Below are 15,942 nucleotides of genomic sequence, written 5' to 3' on the forward strand. Positions count from 1 at the left end.
CCAATACAATTTTAGTACCGGTACTCAGTTGCGTATCAGTACTCAGATTCCAGCATTGACACTTAATACAAAATCTGTAACTTAGGCAGATTTCAACTTTTGGAGCCCGTTTTCGCATCTGGTTTGCGACGAAAATATTCGAATGCTCCCCAAACTTCACCGGAACTATTTTAATAGCTTTTTAAGCTAGTTCCCACCAAAACTTCATAATTGTAGAAATTCGGTATATTACACTTTGATACCACCTTAGTCTGTCACGCTCCGCTATCTCTTTCCCTAATAGGTAGAAGAAGGTTCGCACGGGCGCATGTGCCAAACTCGTTGACTGGACAATTTCCCTATCTGCCCAAGGCGTCATAAGCAGTACAATTCAAAATATTCCAAACAGTAATAGAATTCGTATACTGATTGTGTAAGCAAAGCATCATAACATAAAACATCTATACTATTACAAGCATTCGTCCCATCCAAATTACATATTACATTTTTCTTTCCAAATACAACCAAATTGTTATTATAATTTCTCTCTTTTCTTTTTATACCTTTAAACTACACTGTTTAGAGTACATCTATCTTTGACACAATGGCAAGACGCTAACTATCAAGTTATGCCCTTTTCTCGTGCCGCAACGCCTCTCACGTGTGGACCTATAAAACATAGGGGTGAAAACTATAAATATAGTTTCTAGTAGATACGGCCACCCAAGGGAAGAGCTTGACACCAGGTGCGACATAAGCAGGTTAGTATACAACATGTAACTATGTAAGCATATAACTCTACTATATGCAATTAAAAAAACATCATGCTTATACAATAATGAAATTCATACAAGTAGATTGTAATGCATTGAAAATTTATCTCGAGCTAATTGTGATCAAAGTGGTCGCAATAATGTTAAAATGAAAATTAAGTTTTTCTAAACTTAATTAGTAGCTTGAGAAAATAGGAAATAGGATCAACCTATTTCAGGTTTTTATCCCTATTCCATAATTCACCTATATACTATACTACATATAGCTCTTTATAGTTTAATCCATGGTTATATCAACTCCATAAGCTAAATTATGCATAATTTAACTTTCTTATACAGCAATTAGCATCATTCCCATTCAGGAATTTGAGCTAACTTACTCCAAATTTCATTCTTAATAAGCTAGGCATATATATGTATATATATATATATATATATATATANAATAATAATAATAATAAATAAAAAAAGATGGGAACGGAAAAGGAGGCGCCGTATAAAGGATCTGTGAGGAAGGCATCGTGACCCGTCTCTTCCGATAGAGTTTTTGATCTCTCTCTCTCTCTCTCTCTCTCTCTCTCTTTTCCAGTATATTAATTCTCTCCATTTTTCTCCACCTCGAATTATCTAGACTCATCCAGATCTCTTAAGCTCTAGGGTTCTTGGATATATATATATATATATATATACATGGATATGCTATATTTTTTTTTTATAATCCCTAGGCTTTCTACATACTATTACATACAAGCCTTTAATCATATAAAACCCTCTCATAGGTAGTTAGAACAAACCTTAATTAAGATCTCAACCAACTTAAGTCTCGTTCATATTTCTAACCAATAATTCATATGCATTCTTTCCAATATATAGCTTATTAGAGATTTGCTCATGGTGATATAAGCTCTAAAAGCTAACTATCCACTTGTTCAACTCATTCTAGAGTAGATAACATCACTCTAATTAAGAAATATTCTAATTCATACCTCAATTTCATTCTTTCTAGCTGAATCCCTGCTCACTAGCCTCTTCTCAGCTCACAATACCCAAATTCACTAAACTCTTCTTCAAAAACCATTCTAGTGCTTTAGAGAAAGAGAGGAAGAAAAAGCTAAAAAAAAAGAGGTGAGAAGATAAGCTCCCATACGTATGAAGCTGCTGGGGTTGTTGGCTGTAGATAAGACTAAGAAAAAATGCAATTAAGCCCTTACACAATGCTGCAACTGCAGTTTTCACAAAACAGTCCCTGCAGTTTACGAAACAGTCCCTGCAGTTTACAAAACAGTCCCTGCTGGCAGCCGCAGCCTTGGCAGCCCATTTCTCACTTCTAGCTCGCTCCGACTTCATCCCAACACTTCCAAAACATGCTAATCTCTATGCCCAAACTACCAATTTAATTTGGAAGTATTTAATTTTCAATTTTGTATTAATTTGATCATTTTGACCAAATCGCCTAAAAATTTCAGCTTTAGAGTAGCAATAGCAATTGGAGGTCTTTAGCCACTTTGATTCCATTCGTGTCTATTCTCATACTTCCAAAACATGTCAATTGCTGTTCTCAAGCTACTAATTAAGTTTAGAAAAACTTAATTTTCATTTTAACATTATTGCGACCACTTTGATCACAATTAGCTCGAGATAAATTTTCAATGCATTACAATCTCCCCTCCTTAAACAGTTTCGTCCTCGAAACTTAAATTCATACCTTAGTCCTCTTGATCGAATAGATGGGGATAGGATTCACGCATAGCTTCTTCCAATTCCCAAGTGGCCTCTCGTCCTGAGTGATTACTCCATTGTACTTTCACGTAGGGAATAGTGCGATTTCGCAGTTCTCGCGCTTCTCGATCAAGGATGCATACTGGATACTCTTCATAAGTCATATCCTCTTGTAAATCTACAGGCTCGTACTCCATAACATGCCCTGAATGATGCACATATTTTCGAAGATTCGAAACATGAAATACATTGTGAATTCCTTCAAACTTCGACGGTAAGGCCAATCTATAAGCTACCGCTCCAACTCGCTCTAGGATCTCGTAAGGTCCGATGTATCGAGGGCTAAGCTTTCCTCGAACACCAAACTCTTTATCCCGCGCATTGGCGACACCTTCAAGAACACCTTATCGCCAACCGCAAACTCCAAGTTCTTTCGGCATTTATTCGCATAGCTCTGCTGCCGTGACTGAGCCGTCAACAATCTTTGGCGGACTAGGCGTACCTTTTCCTCCGCCTCCTGGAGTACATCAGGACCAAGAACCATTCTTTCTCCTACTTCACTCCAATGGATAGGGGATCGATATTTTCTCCCGTAGAGAGCTTCAAACGGTGCCATTGTGATGCTTTCCTGATAACTATTATTATATGCAAACTCAGCCATCGCTAAGAAATCATGCCAACTCCCTCTGAAGTCAAGTACACACGCCCGTAGCATGTCCTCCAATAGGGACTGTTTTGTAAACTGCAGGGACTGTTTCGTAAACTGCAGGGACTGTTTTGTGAAAACTGCAGTTGCAGCATTGTGGAAGGGCTTAATTGCATTTTTTCTTAGTCTTATCTACAGCCAACAACCCCAGCAGCTTCATACGTATGGGAGCTTATCTTCTCACCTCTTTTTTTTTAGCTTTTTCTTCCTCTCTTTCTCTAAAGCACTAGAATGTACATCCAGGTGGCACTAAGATGTACAAAGATCTTAAAGTGCATTATTGGTGGCCTGGAACGAAGAAGGATGTTGGACAGTTTGTAGCGCAGTGTTTGATTTGTCGGCAAGTTAAAGCTGAGCGCAGATTTCCCGCGGGAAAGTTACAGAGCTTGCCTATTCCAGTCTGGAAGTGGGAGAACATTGCGATGGATTTCATTATTGGATTACCTCGATCACAGGCTGGACATGACACTATTTGGGTGATTGTTGATCGACTGACGAAATCGGCGCATTTCTTGCCGATTCATGTTACTTGGTCAGCGGAAATTACACAGTGTACTCGACGAGATTGTGAGATTACACGGAGTCCCGACGTCGATTGTGTTCTGATCAGACCCCGCGGTTTACATCTCACTTCTGGAGGAGTTTGCAGGATGCTCTGGGGCACACGTCTTGATTTTAGTACAGCTTTTCATCCTCAGACCATGGACAGTCTGAGAGGACGATTCAGATATTGGAGGATATGCTACGGGCTCTTTAGTATAGCCCTTTGAACCTGCCTCGTCTTTTAGGTACGCACAACCGGTTGCGAAACCGTAGGGCACCGTCAGAATCCACCATAAACTCATCCCTCGCCGCTCTCAACTTCACACCCACTTTTTGGAGGTACGGATCTAAAGATTGCTGATCTTTAATCCGTTCCAATAAAGTCGGTTTGAACAACTAGGCGCAGAATAGCTGGTACATCTGGAGCCTACTACTCAAGATCAAACCGCCGCATTCATTCCTGCAAGGACGGTTGATGCGTGATCATCATAGCCAAGTTCTCTACCGACTTCCTACTCAATGCATTCTGCAACCACATTCGCCTTTCCTGGGTGGTATAGAATATTAACATCATAATCTTTCAACAATTCTAATACGGCTGTCGCATGTTCGCTCTTTTTTTTTGTTGGTGAATATATTCAGGCTCTTGTGATCAAGTATAAACTTCACAATGCTCGCCATACAAGGTAATGTCCTCCACAACTTCAGTTGCGAAGATCACCGCCGCAATCCAAATCATGAATAGATAATTCTTTTCATAGTTTCTTCAATTGGCGAGACGCATACAACTCACTCGACCACCTTGCATAAGTACAACCCAAGCACTGTAGGAAGCGTCACTATAGATCACAAAACTCTCCCGAAATGGCAAGGCAAGAATAGGAGTTCGAAGTCAACCTTTCTTTCAACTCCCTAAAGCTACGATCACATTCTTCGTCATCCAAACATACTTAGTTCCTTATGATGTAAGGCGCGTTAATGGAGTAGTAATCTTCGCAAACCCTCCACGAACGCCTATAGTACCTGCTAATCCAAGGAAACTGCGGATCTCTGGAACAGTCGTCGGGCGAGCCAATCTTAATTGCCTCCACTTTCTTTGGGTCAACGGCTACACCCCCTCAGAAATCACATGCCCCAAAAAATGCGACTCTCCAGGCCAAATTCACTTTCTTCATTTGGCATATAACTGTTTCTTCCGTCAAAGAATTTGCATCACCGTTTCAATGTTCTTTATGCTCCTCATTACTTCGAGAAAAGATCAGATATATATCTAAAATACCACTACACACTGATCGATCAACAGCGGCTTAAAGATCCTATTCATCAGATCCATAAATGCTCAGGGGCATGGTCAGCCCAAAACGGCATCACTGTAAACTCGTAATACCATAACGAGTGCGAAACGCTGTCTTGTGCACATCTTCTGGTTTGATCTTCAGTTGGTGTAACCCGGATTGAAATCAAATCTTCGAATACACTCGTGAACCTTGCAACTGACAAATAAATCATCGATTCGCGGCAACGGATATTATTCTTGATTGTGATCTTGTTCAGGTTCACGATAATCAACACACGTCGAAGCGTTCCGTCTTTTCTTCTTTACAAACAAAACAGGAGCTCCCCAGGGTGATACACTAGCTTCACAAAGCCTTTATCCATCAAGTCCTGTAACTGAGCTTTCAACTCTCTCAACTCAGCAGGTGCCATTCTGTACGAGCCTTCGAAATTGGCGCCGTTCCGGAACCAATGTCAATAACGAACTCAATTTCCCCGATCCGGCAGCAATCCCGTAACTCCGCGCAAGAAATACTCAGGAAACCCTCGAACCACTGGAATATCACTCAGTGCTGGAAGTTCCTTTTGAGTCTCCACTACAGTCCGCCAAATAGGCCGCACATCCATACTAATCAACTTTCTCGCCCTCGTCGACGATACAGTCAGTGCGAAGACGAACTCTTGCACGCTCGATATACAACTTCCTTCTGCCCGGTTCACGAAAAGTAAATTTTACTTTCACAATTAATCGTGGCATAGTACTTTGCAAGCCAATCCATTCCAAGGATCACATCAAAGCCTTTCATGGCGCTAGCACTAGCAAGTCTGCTGGCATAAATCCAATCACCAACCTTATGGACACGCCACACAACACTTCGTGGACACTAAATGTGTTCTCAGGGGCATATACCCCCAGGCATCAGCACTATCCGAAATCTCAATGTCATGCGTCTTAGCAAATGAGCTACTGATGAATGAATGCGATGCACCTGTGTCAATAAATGCCCGAGATCTAGGCCATAAAAGATAAACAATACTGCCACGACGTCTCAACTGGCCGCTCCTCTACCTGGGCTGCAAATACACGACCACTCGGTCAGATCCGAGTGTTGTGCATACGGGTATCGGTCAATCGAGATGGCTCGTACTAACACGCGGCATTCCAAAATACGTCCAGCTAACATAGCAGGCGGTCAGCCAACGCTGTCTGGAGGGTGACTGGACTGAAACTGTGCGACCTTCGTGCATGGTGATGCCCCCGGGCAATCAACTAATCATAATGTCCGCTGCTACCACATGCTGACATACTATCGTTCCTCCGCTGTGGACAAGCACTCCGGTCCATTGATTTCCGACCGCAGATATCACACATCTCCGGGGTCACTGATACCCACGACTGAGAACCTGTGTGACTGCCGAGGGGCCGTTTGTGATCAGACTTGTCCCGGGCACATCCAATAGTGGTCTTCTTTTTTCTCCTTTTTCTCTTTCTTCGTTCCTTTTCAAACGATTCGCGTTCATTCACGCGCAATCGCATTCCCGCGCTCCAACCTCCAAATGAGCTCGATACTTAGAACTTCCTCAAAATTTTCTTAACTAGGCATTGACTGTCCTGATATGTCCGTCGCTACCCCTCCTCAAAACTGCCCTCGATCTACGATCCGTATGAACATCCCAGGTACACAGTTCACCAAATTGAGTAAATTCCCATTCTACTCCCGTCCCGAAACGTTTCCACTTCTCACTTGCCGGAAGTCTTCCTTCATGTTTCCTTTTATCACTGTCGGGAAATACTTCCGTAATAACCTCTCTCGAAACTCCTACCCAAGTGAGCGGCTGGTAGGTTTGTGCCCGCTTTCTTCTTGGCCTTTGCCCACGAATTAGCATCTTTCTCAAGCAGTGTGCCCGCAAAGAAACCTTATCCCTTTCAAATGTAAATAATCCTCGAATAAGGCCTCCATCGCTGTAGCCATGTCTCTATCTACCCACGGATCTTCTCTTTTCCATCACACATAGGCGATTAAACCGGCATAAAATCCTCTAGTCGACCTTTATAAATCGCAGCGCCAGCTCAGCTTCTAAACTGCGGTCACGACATCAAAATAGAGACCCAGAACCACTGGAAGGAACAGTCGTCGAAACCAGAGAGCCACGATCGTCGGCGCCTCAGATACACGGTCAATTCATGATCCAGGTGCTCTGTTCGTCGCCCTGTCGCGACATTAGATCCTGTAAACTCTTTTATGCCTCCTCTGTCCTCTTCATACCCCCACCAACTGGTACGCTAACCCTGACCGCAACTCCTGAACTTCATAGCCCAGACTGCTCTGGCAACCTCAGAAGTGATTGTCCGAATCGATCTCGTCGCAACGTGCGCGGGCATATTCTCCTTGAAACGAACTATTCCATTAACGTAAAACTAGAAACGCAATCAGTGGCTAACGCAATCAACTTACTTATATCCAATCCCTTAGTTTATGTGTTGCCACCAACTCATAACTCTTTTTAGTTGCATATAAATAACCACTTGATCATGTCCTAATTAACAATTAGAGAACTTATGATAACACTAACACCAATTTTTTAAGCTTTCGCTTATCATTAAATTCTACGCCACTTCGCCGTGTCCTAGTCCCAGTTTCCAACCTTAATCCGCTTAGTCATCCAGACTTTTACTATCAACTTCTGCTGATACACTCTACTGTCACGTCTCCGCTATCGCCGTTTGGTCGAATTTCGGTGCCCGTCACAGACGCCGAACGACAGAACTCCTCTGTCCCGGCCAAGGCTCAACAACAATAGTACAGTGTATAAAGTAAATAAACAATTCCCAGATAACATTTCAATATACATGGCTTGCACAGGCAAGCAACAAACACAATGGATATAAGGCTAGCTATAATCGAAAATTCACTGTATTAAAACTTTTAAACTACACTAACACTAATGAATAACTAAAAATTTATTATTTACATGCTCTTAACCTCATTACAGTTTCCGTACATCAAAAAGTATACAATGAAATCCAAAATGGAATAAACTACTATATACTGGTGCAAACTACTAAGGCTGCAGGCTCTTGCCACGAATCCCTCGCCACACCCGCTCGCACTGGCAACCTGATATGGTTAGTGGTATGAGAACTACTGAAAGTTCCAGTTGGGTTCCGACCGCCGATTCGCCCGACCACCCACTAGGTTTAACTCAGGCATATGTAGTGCCAACAAAGTAACACGATCAGAAACCAACTTTAATATAAACTCATACAAGCTGTACAGAAGCTGAAAGAATAATATGCTAAAACTGTAAATATTCAGGCATGCTTTATTCAATTTACCTAATACTCTGGTTAACCTTTGTCTACAAAACTCACTGACACATCCAAATATCGGGAGACGCACGCTACAGCCGAGGGGGGACTTCAACTGGGAGACGCACCACTCGTCCAAGTAAACATCGACTACATCCGAGCTTACCCATCTCAAGGAGCAGACGACCTACCTGACCAAACAATGTAGTATTACCGATCCTCCTTTAGAGGATTCAACACCATAGCATCGATCGTCCACTTAACTCTACTAAGCTCTTATCTAGTTTCACAATTCTTTTATCTCTGATTCTGCAACCAAATCTCTAATTTAATATGTCACGAAGTTTACTATTATTATTAGTCCATCTCATTTATAAGGGTCTTGTTCACAAATTCTATTGCTCAATATATTGTCTCATGGTCGATAAAGCGCATTGCATAATCAAACTATCATTTAGCATAATAACAATACCTTATAATCATGATTACAAATGCTAATATCTCAATGAATTAGCATAGATAATAAAAGGTGATTCAAAAGATTTCGGATAGCACCACCCCTCTTAGTGTGTCAACACTAAATCCACGTCTCGAACCAGTGCAACCACAACAATACACACGACACTCAATGGCAATTAGAGTCCGAAAATGGCTTTCTACTGTAATTATGCTCGCCCGACACTTGTGGAATGTCAATTTAGACTTCGAGAACGTTTAACTTTCATTTAACAGAATACAAGCAGATTAACTTAGTTATAAGTAAGCATCAAATTCCTGAATGGGAATGATGCTAATTGCTGTATAAGAAAGTTAAATTATGCATAATTTAGCTTATGGAGTTGATATAACCATGGATTAAACTATAAAGAGCTATATGTAGTATAGTATATAGGTGAATTATGGAATAGGGATAAAAACCTGAAATAGGTTGATCCTATTTCCTATTTAATGTTATTGTGTTTAAATTAGGGAAGAGTTTGAATGATAGATTATGATTGTTAAGCCTCTAAGTGCCATGTGAAACCTAGAGCAAAATGTCTAACTTAGAATTTCTAAGTTGCTAATGTCTATTTGACTGTATGAATCTAGAGAATGCTCTATGTTGATGTCAAGTGAACTAGTTTTGGTGAAAAGTAGTTAATGTGAAAGTTCTATATAATATAAGGTGGTGGAATGTGAACAAGCTGTACATATAAATGTATATGTACATGTATATACGTATGAATGTATATATGCTTAGTGTTGAAATGGAAACTGAATTAAGTAAGGTTGAAGTTCTGCATTAGAATAAATAAAACTGCTGGGTAAAAGAATGGAATAAAAGAGTATATGTATAGAGGCCTTAACACTATATATATATATATGTATGTTGAAGTGAAATGCAAGTTTTGTTAGAATAGGAGTATAACTTAAGTTTAATCTCTTTTATTCCTGTATAAATGAAAGTTAAACTTGCTCGAAAGTCTAAATTGACATTCCGACAGATCGGCGACGCACTAATTACAGTAGAAGCCAATTCGACTCTAATTGCATTGAGTCGTGTGATATTGTTGTTGGCACGGTTCGAGACGTGGATTCTAGTTGTTGACACCACTACAGGTGGGTAGTGCTATCCGAAATCTTTGAATCACCTTTTATGTCTATGCTAATTCATTGAGCATATTAGCATTGTAATCATGCATTATAAGGTATTGTTATTATGTAAATGATATTTGATTATGCAAATGCTTATCGACCATGAGAATATATGAACAATAGAATGTGAACATAGAACCCTATGAATGCATGGACTATAATAATAGTAAACTTCGTGACATTTTAATTAGAGATTTGGTTAGCATCGAGAAAAAGAATTGTGAAACTAGCATAAAGAGCTAGTTAGAGTTAAGTGTGACATCGTCTATTGTTGAATCCTCTAAAGGAGGATCAGATCATACTCACATTCGTTTGGTTCAAGGTAGGTTGCTCCTCCTTGAACGATGAGCTCCGGAGTAGTCATCTTTACTGGACCAGGAGGTGCGTCTCCCCCAGTTGACAGTCCCGTCGGGTGTAGCTTGCGTCTCCCCGATATTTGGGATAGTGTCAGTGAGTTATTGTTAACCAAAGGGTTAACCAAGTAATTGGGTAAATTGAATAAAGCATGCATGCATATTTACAGTTTTACATATTATTCTTTCAGCTTTGTACAGGCATTGTAGTAGTTACATATTAAAGTTGGTTACTATCCGTTTACTTTCTTGCCTACATATGCCTGAGTAGACCTAGTGGGTGAGTCGGCGAATTCGGCGGTCGAACCCACTGGGAACTTTCAGTAGTTCTCATACCACTAACCATACAGGTTCCAGTGCGAGCGGTGTGGCCGAGGATCGTGGCAAGAGCCCTGCAGCCTAGCTAGTTGACACCAGAGTATAGTAGTTTACCATTTTGGATTTCATGTGATACATTTTGATGTACGGAAACTTGTAAATGAGTGTATAAAGAGCATGTAAATAACTAAATGTTTCAGTTATTCAGTTATGTATGTTCAGTTTAAAAGTTTTAAATTACAGTGAATTTTCAGTATAGCTAGCTTACTATCACTTGTGTTTGTTGCTTGCCCTCGTGCAAGCCATGTATATTGAAATGTTATCCTGGGAATTGTTTATTTCTTTATACATGTACTCATTGTTGTTGAGCCTTGGGCGGACAGAGGAGGTTCTGTCCGTTCGGCGTCTGTGCACGGGCCCGAATCGACCAAATCGGCGATAGCGGGACGTGACATAGATATACCTCTTCTACTTTCTATTTCACTATTCATTTCATTTCCCATCCACTCCTAAGGTTTCTTTTACCTTAGCCAAGCTATACCACCTGACTCACTATTGCGTCAATCATCGACGGACTACCGCTCTTTGTCCAGGCCTGAGGAGGAAGGCATGCCACATGCACCTTAACCTTCAATCTACTTGACTTTAGGTCATCCATCAGGCTAGGAACACACCGCACATACCCTTGACCATAAGTCTCTTACCAGGCGAGGGATATACCACACGTGCCTACAATCGTAAATCACTTGACGAGCAAGATTTGTACCACTATGTACCTGCAAGTGTGAATCACTGCTAGGTGAGGAATGTCACACATACCGGCAATCATAAATCACTTGCCAGGTGAGGATCACCGCTACATACCCACAAGTGTGAATCACTGCCATGTGAGGAATGCCATACATACCCGCTATCATAAATCACTTGCCAGGTGAGGAATGCACCACTACATATCTGCAAGTATTAGTCTGGAGATTCTGGAATCCACTTCCCAAGTCTCAAGGGCTCAACATTTACCCTATGTTGGTAACCTTTCTAGGTCCATGTTCTAATGTCCAAGTGATCATTTTATCACTATATTTTACAACCTATATTCAACGACACTAGGTCAAATGGCATTCTGATCCAAGTGGTCTTCCTGCCACTATATTTTTCAACTTATGTTCAATAACATTGGGTTCATGCCTAATCATGTTTTTTGATACTCTGGTTGTCCACATCTAGAATTCATGATTCATGTGAAATCTAGTCCTTAATTCCTCACTTGTCAAATTCTCTAATTTTTCTAGAGTTCATCGACCTATATTTAATGTCCACATCTAGGCATACATATATATATATACATACTTATATGTCTTAAATGCCCACTATTCTTGTCCAATGGTAGTTACTTTTTTTAGTAACATATGATTCACATATTCATATTTACCAATTAACCTACCATTATGTATATCAAGTAAAAAAATATTAAATTTTTATTTTTTGGCAGGGAAGTGACCTAATCACTTTGGTGAAGCACAATCCATCTCACAAAGCTTCCTAATTGCTTGTAGACACTTACAATTAGGCTCTCTATTTGGGTATAAGCTTAATTCCAAGCTTCTTCGTCCTACAACAACCAAAAAAAAGATTAGTTATCCCTTTCGAACCCTTAAATGATTTGTAGAAGTCCGGTGCACTATAGACATTGGTGTTGTGGTGGTGGAGCGGGTAATTGTGTCCAGGCTGCTGAACTACTGGTGGTGAGATAAGTTGAGCTGGTAGTAAGTGTGGAGGCTGCTGGTGTTGGTGTGAGAAGTTGTGGTGTTGCTGGTGGAATTTGTATGGATAAAGAGGCTAATTTCTCTTCAAATTTCCTTATTTGGTGTGAGAGGGTTTGCTTTTCTTTGATTAATGCTTGACTATTATAGTTAAATCTTTGCACTGTCCTCTCCATAGTTTAACTATGGTCACAAAAAATTACTTTGTTTGAGTCATGAGCAATAGTATAACTTAGAGGTGTGTCTTAATAGGTTCGGGGAGAGGGAGAAACGAAGAAATGAGGTCCTAGAATTTGCGTAGCGGAATCTAATGCTTCGGAAAGGGTTCTAAAACCTTTGTATTGTGGTCCTGGAAAATTATACGTAGCTTCTACGACTTCTAGCCATGTATGCTAGATGCTAACTTGCCAGAATTCTGACTTGCAGTAAAACTTGCTAAATATATTGCTATTTTGGATACTATTTATTAATTGTGCCTTGTTAGGTATATTATAAAGCTGTTTATAGTTAATTACCATTATATTTTTCCCTCTAGCTAATTCGGTATGCTTATCTATTACTATATATATAAAAGTAGAACCTTTAATGAACCCTATGTGAAAAGCTGACACGTGACTTTCTATATGCTTGCCACGTGTCAAACTCAAATATGGATATTTGGTTACGAATTATTTGAAATTATTGATTTAATTAATTATTTAAAATTATTCGCAATAATCTGTTGCGAATTATTTGAAATGGTTAGTTGCGAAAAAAATGGTCAAACTCAAATTTCGTATTACCAAATAATTAATTATTTAAAATTATTGGTTACGAAATAAGCAATAATCTGTTACAAGTTATTTGAAATGGTTAGTTGCGAAAAAAGGGTCAAATTCAAATTTTGTATTGGTAAATAATTAATTATTTAATCCTATGTGAGAAGTAGACACGTGGCCACGTGTCAAACTCAAATATGGATATTTGGTTACGAATTATTTGAAATTATTGATTTAATTAATTATTTAAAATTATTGGTTGCGAAATACGCAATAATCTGTTGCGAATTATTTTAGATTTTTTTAAGAAAATAATATCTTTTACTATATTATTAAAAATTACCTGTAATGAAGGAAATTTTATTTCAAAGTCACCTATAATTATATTGAGATATTTAAGAAATTCACGGATATTACGTTGCGAAAGAATTGGCGGGTACAGATATTACGCATAAGAAGGAAAATATTTATCTTTATTCGGAAATAAATTACTACTTAGTTAATTATTTGAAATTATTAGTTGAAAATTACTGGACATGAAAATTTTAGTAAAAAACGATAGAGATAATTTTCTAACGTGGCTTTCTATATGTTTTCCACGTGTCATCGTCTCTATTCTATTTACTATAATAATAGGTGGATTAATGAAATATTTGAGAAATTCATGGATATTACGTTGTGAATGAAATATTTGAGAAATTCATGGATATTACGTTGTGAAAGAATTGACTGGTGCGGATATGAGAAGGAAAATATTTGAGAAACGCGTAGATAGAAAATATGATATAAATGCGAGGGTAATATTGTCACAAAAATTAACAGATATTTTTATTTTCAATCATTAGATAAGATCTAATGGTAAAAAATTAATATCTTTTGCTATATTATTAAAAATTACTTATAATGAAGGAGATTTTATTTCAAAGTCATCTATAATTATGTTGAGATATTTTCAAAATTCACGGATATTATGTGGCACAATAATTAGCCGGTGTAGATATTATGCATGGGAAGAAAAATATTTATCTTTATTTGGGAATAAATTACTACTTAGTTAATTATTTAAAATGATTGGTCGAAAATTTCTGGACATAAAAATATTAGTAAAAAATGATTGAGACATTTTTGGAAAGAGAAAAAATTAAAAACTCACGATTTTATAAAAAATTAATATCTTTTACTATATTATTAAAAATCACATATAATGAAGGAAATTTTATTTCAAAGTCATTGAGATATTTGAGAAATTTATGGATATTATATTGCGAAAGAATTGGCGGTGCGGATATTACGCGTGAGAAGAAAAATNTCATGTATAATTTCATGTGTTCGATCTCTTTTTTTTTTAACCTGGTTTCATTTATAAGTTGATTTTACGTTTTAAGTTAGGACGAGATAATAGATATTTAACCACACGTTTTATTAAATATAAATGTATAACTACACGCTTTATTTTACTATTGATTTTAACTATACTTTTTAATGTTTATTGTAATTATAAATTTGTATATTACTCTAGTTGATTTGAAAGTATAAACTATGTGTAATCTCATTCGTGTGTATATAATACAAAGATAACAGTGAAAATTCTAAGTTTTTATATTTCTACAACCAAAAGTTTTTTTATATTTCTTTTTTTAAAACAACGTACTTTTACTTTTCAATGTCCTCACTGTCATCCTTTTTTTTAATGCTTTACTTTTAATGTTATAATTAAGATTGATAGTATATTTTTTTATTTGTTAAAAAATATAAAATTAATTAAAAATTTTTTTTGTTATCATTACATAATTATTTTTATTATTCTATATTATTATATTAGCCGTGCATCGCACGGGTGAAAATCTAGTTTACTGTAAAAGCAGCACACCTATATTTTGATTATGATCTTTGAATAATACCAAGTTTCATTAATTTATCTATATGCATTTTAAACTCTTCTTTTTTTAGTTTGTAGCTTCTATAGTTGCTGTTCGTATAATATATTCAAGATTTATGATTTCTAGTTTCCAAAATACTTTATCTTTGTCCCAATATTTAATAGGGTTTTCTCCCATTATTTCTAGTTTATCTAATTTAACCAAAATAGTATCTTGACCACATTAAAAAATTATAGTTATTTTTATAAAATAAAACTAAATAACTAATAACTAACCGTTAATATGTCTATTAAATTTACTAAAATTTTAAATATAATTTTTAAAAATTAGTTTAATTTTTTTTTCTAATTTGACTTTATAAAACAATTTAATTACTAACTAGTGAAAGACCCGTGAGTTGCAGCGGGACGATTTTGTAGAAATAAATAAATAAATAAATAAATAAATAATAGCAAAAAAAAAAGAGTCAAAAAATTATATTAAAAAAAAGCAACCGAATAATAAGCAATTATTACTGCAATAAAAATATAAGAATAGATTATAAGTGGATTACAAAAATAAGGGTGAAAACCATACGAATAATAAATGATATTCATAGCAGCAATAAACGTTGAGTACTAAAATGATATGCCTCATATTGTAAGTTAGAAATTATAACTAATTAAAATTTAAAGATGAAAGTATCACATGCCTCATAGTTTAAATCATAACATATTAAAGTTCGAGAATTAAAGTGTCACTCGTCTTATAGTTTGAAGGACGAAAAGTATAAATCCAATCTTTCAAAATTTTATTTTGATTATTCAATTATTCGATATATTAGATATGAGTCAATCAATAGTATTTTGACTTTAAAATCTGAATGTATCGCTTCGTTCTATAGATTTAAGTAGCTTATTTTATACTATTCTTGTAACTAAATTTTATAAAATA

The 15,942-nt window shown here is 37.2% G+C and overlaps 2 long non-coding RNA genes across 2 annotated transcripts; one reads left to right on the forward strand and one right to left on the reverse strand.

The window, feature by feature from the left end:
• LOC109714263 lies at window positions 412-1,916 on the reverse strand. Its single transcript, XR_002217279.1, has 2 exons — window positions 1,739-1,916; window positions 412-648 (listed from the first exon to the last, which is right to left on the reverse strand). It is a non-coding gene; the product is annotated as an uncharacterized LOC109714263 (long non-coding RNA).
• Window positions 9,831-10,858, forward strand: LOC109714399. Its single transcript, XR_002217360.1, has 2 exons — window positions 9,831-9,904; window positions 10,644-10,858. It is a non-coding gene; the product is annotated as an uncharacterized LOC109714399 (long non-coding RNA).

Source organism: Ananas comosus, linkage group 8 (assembly GCF_001540865.1).
Source record: "Ananas comosus cultivar F153 linkage group 8, ASM154086v1, whole genome shotgun sequence".
Classification (NCBI taxonomy): Eukaryota; Viridiplantae; Streptophyta; class Magnoliopsida; order Poales; family Bromeliaceae; genus Ananas; species Ananas comosus.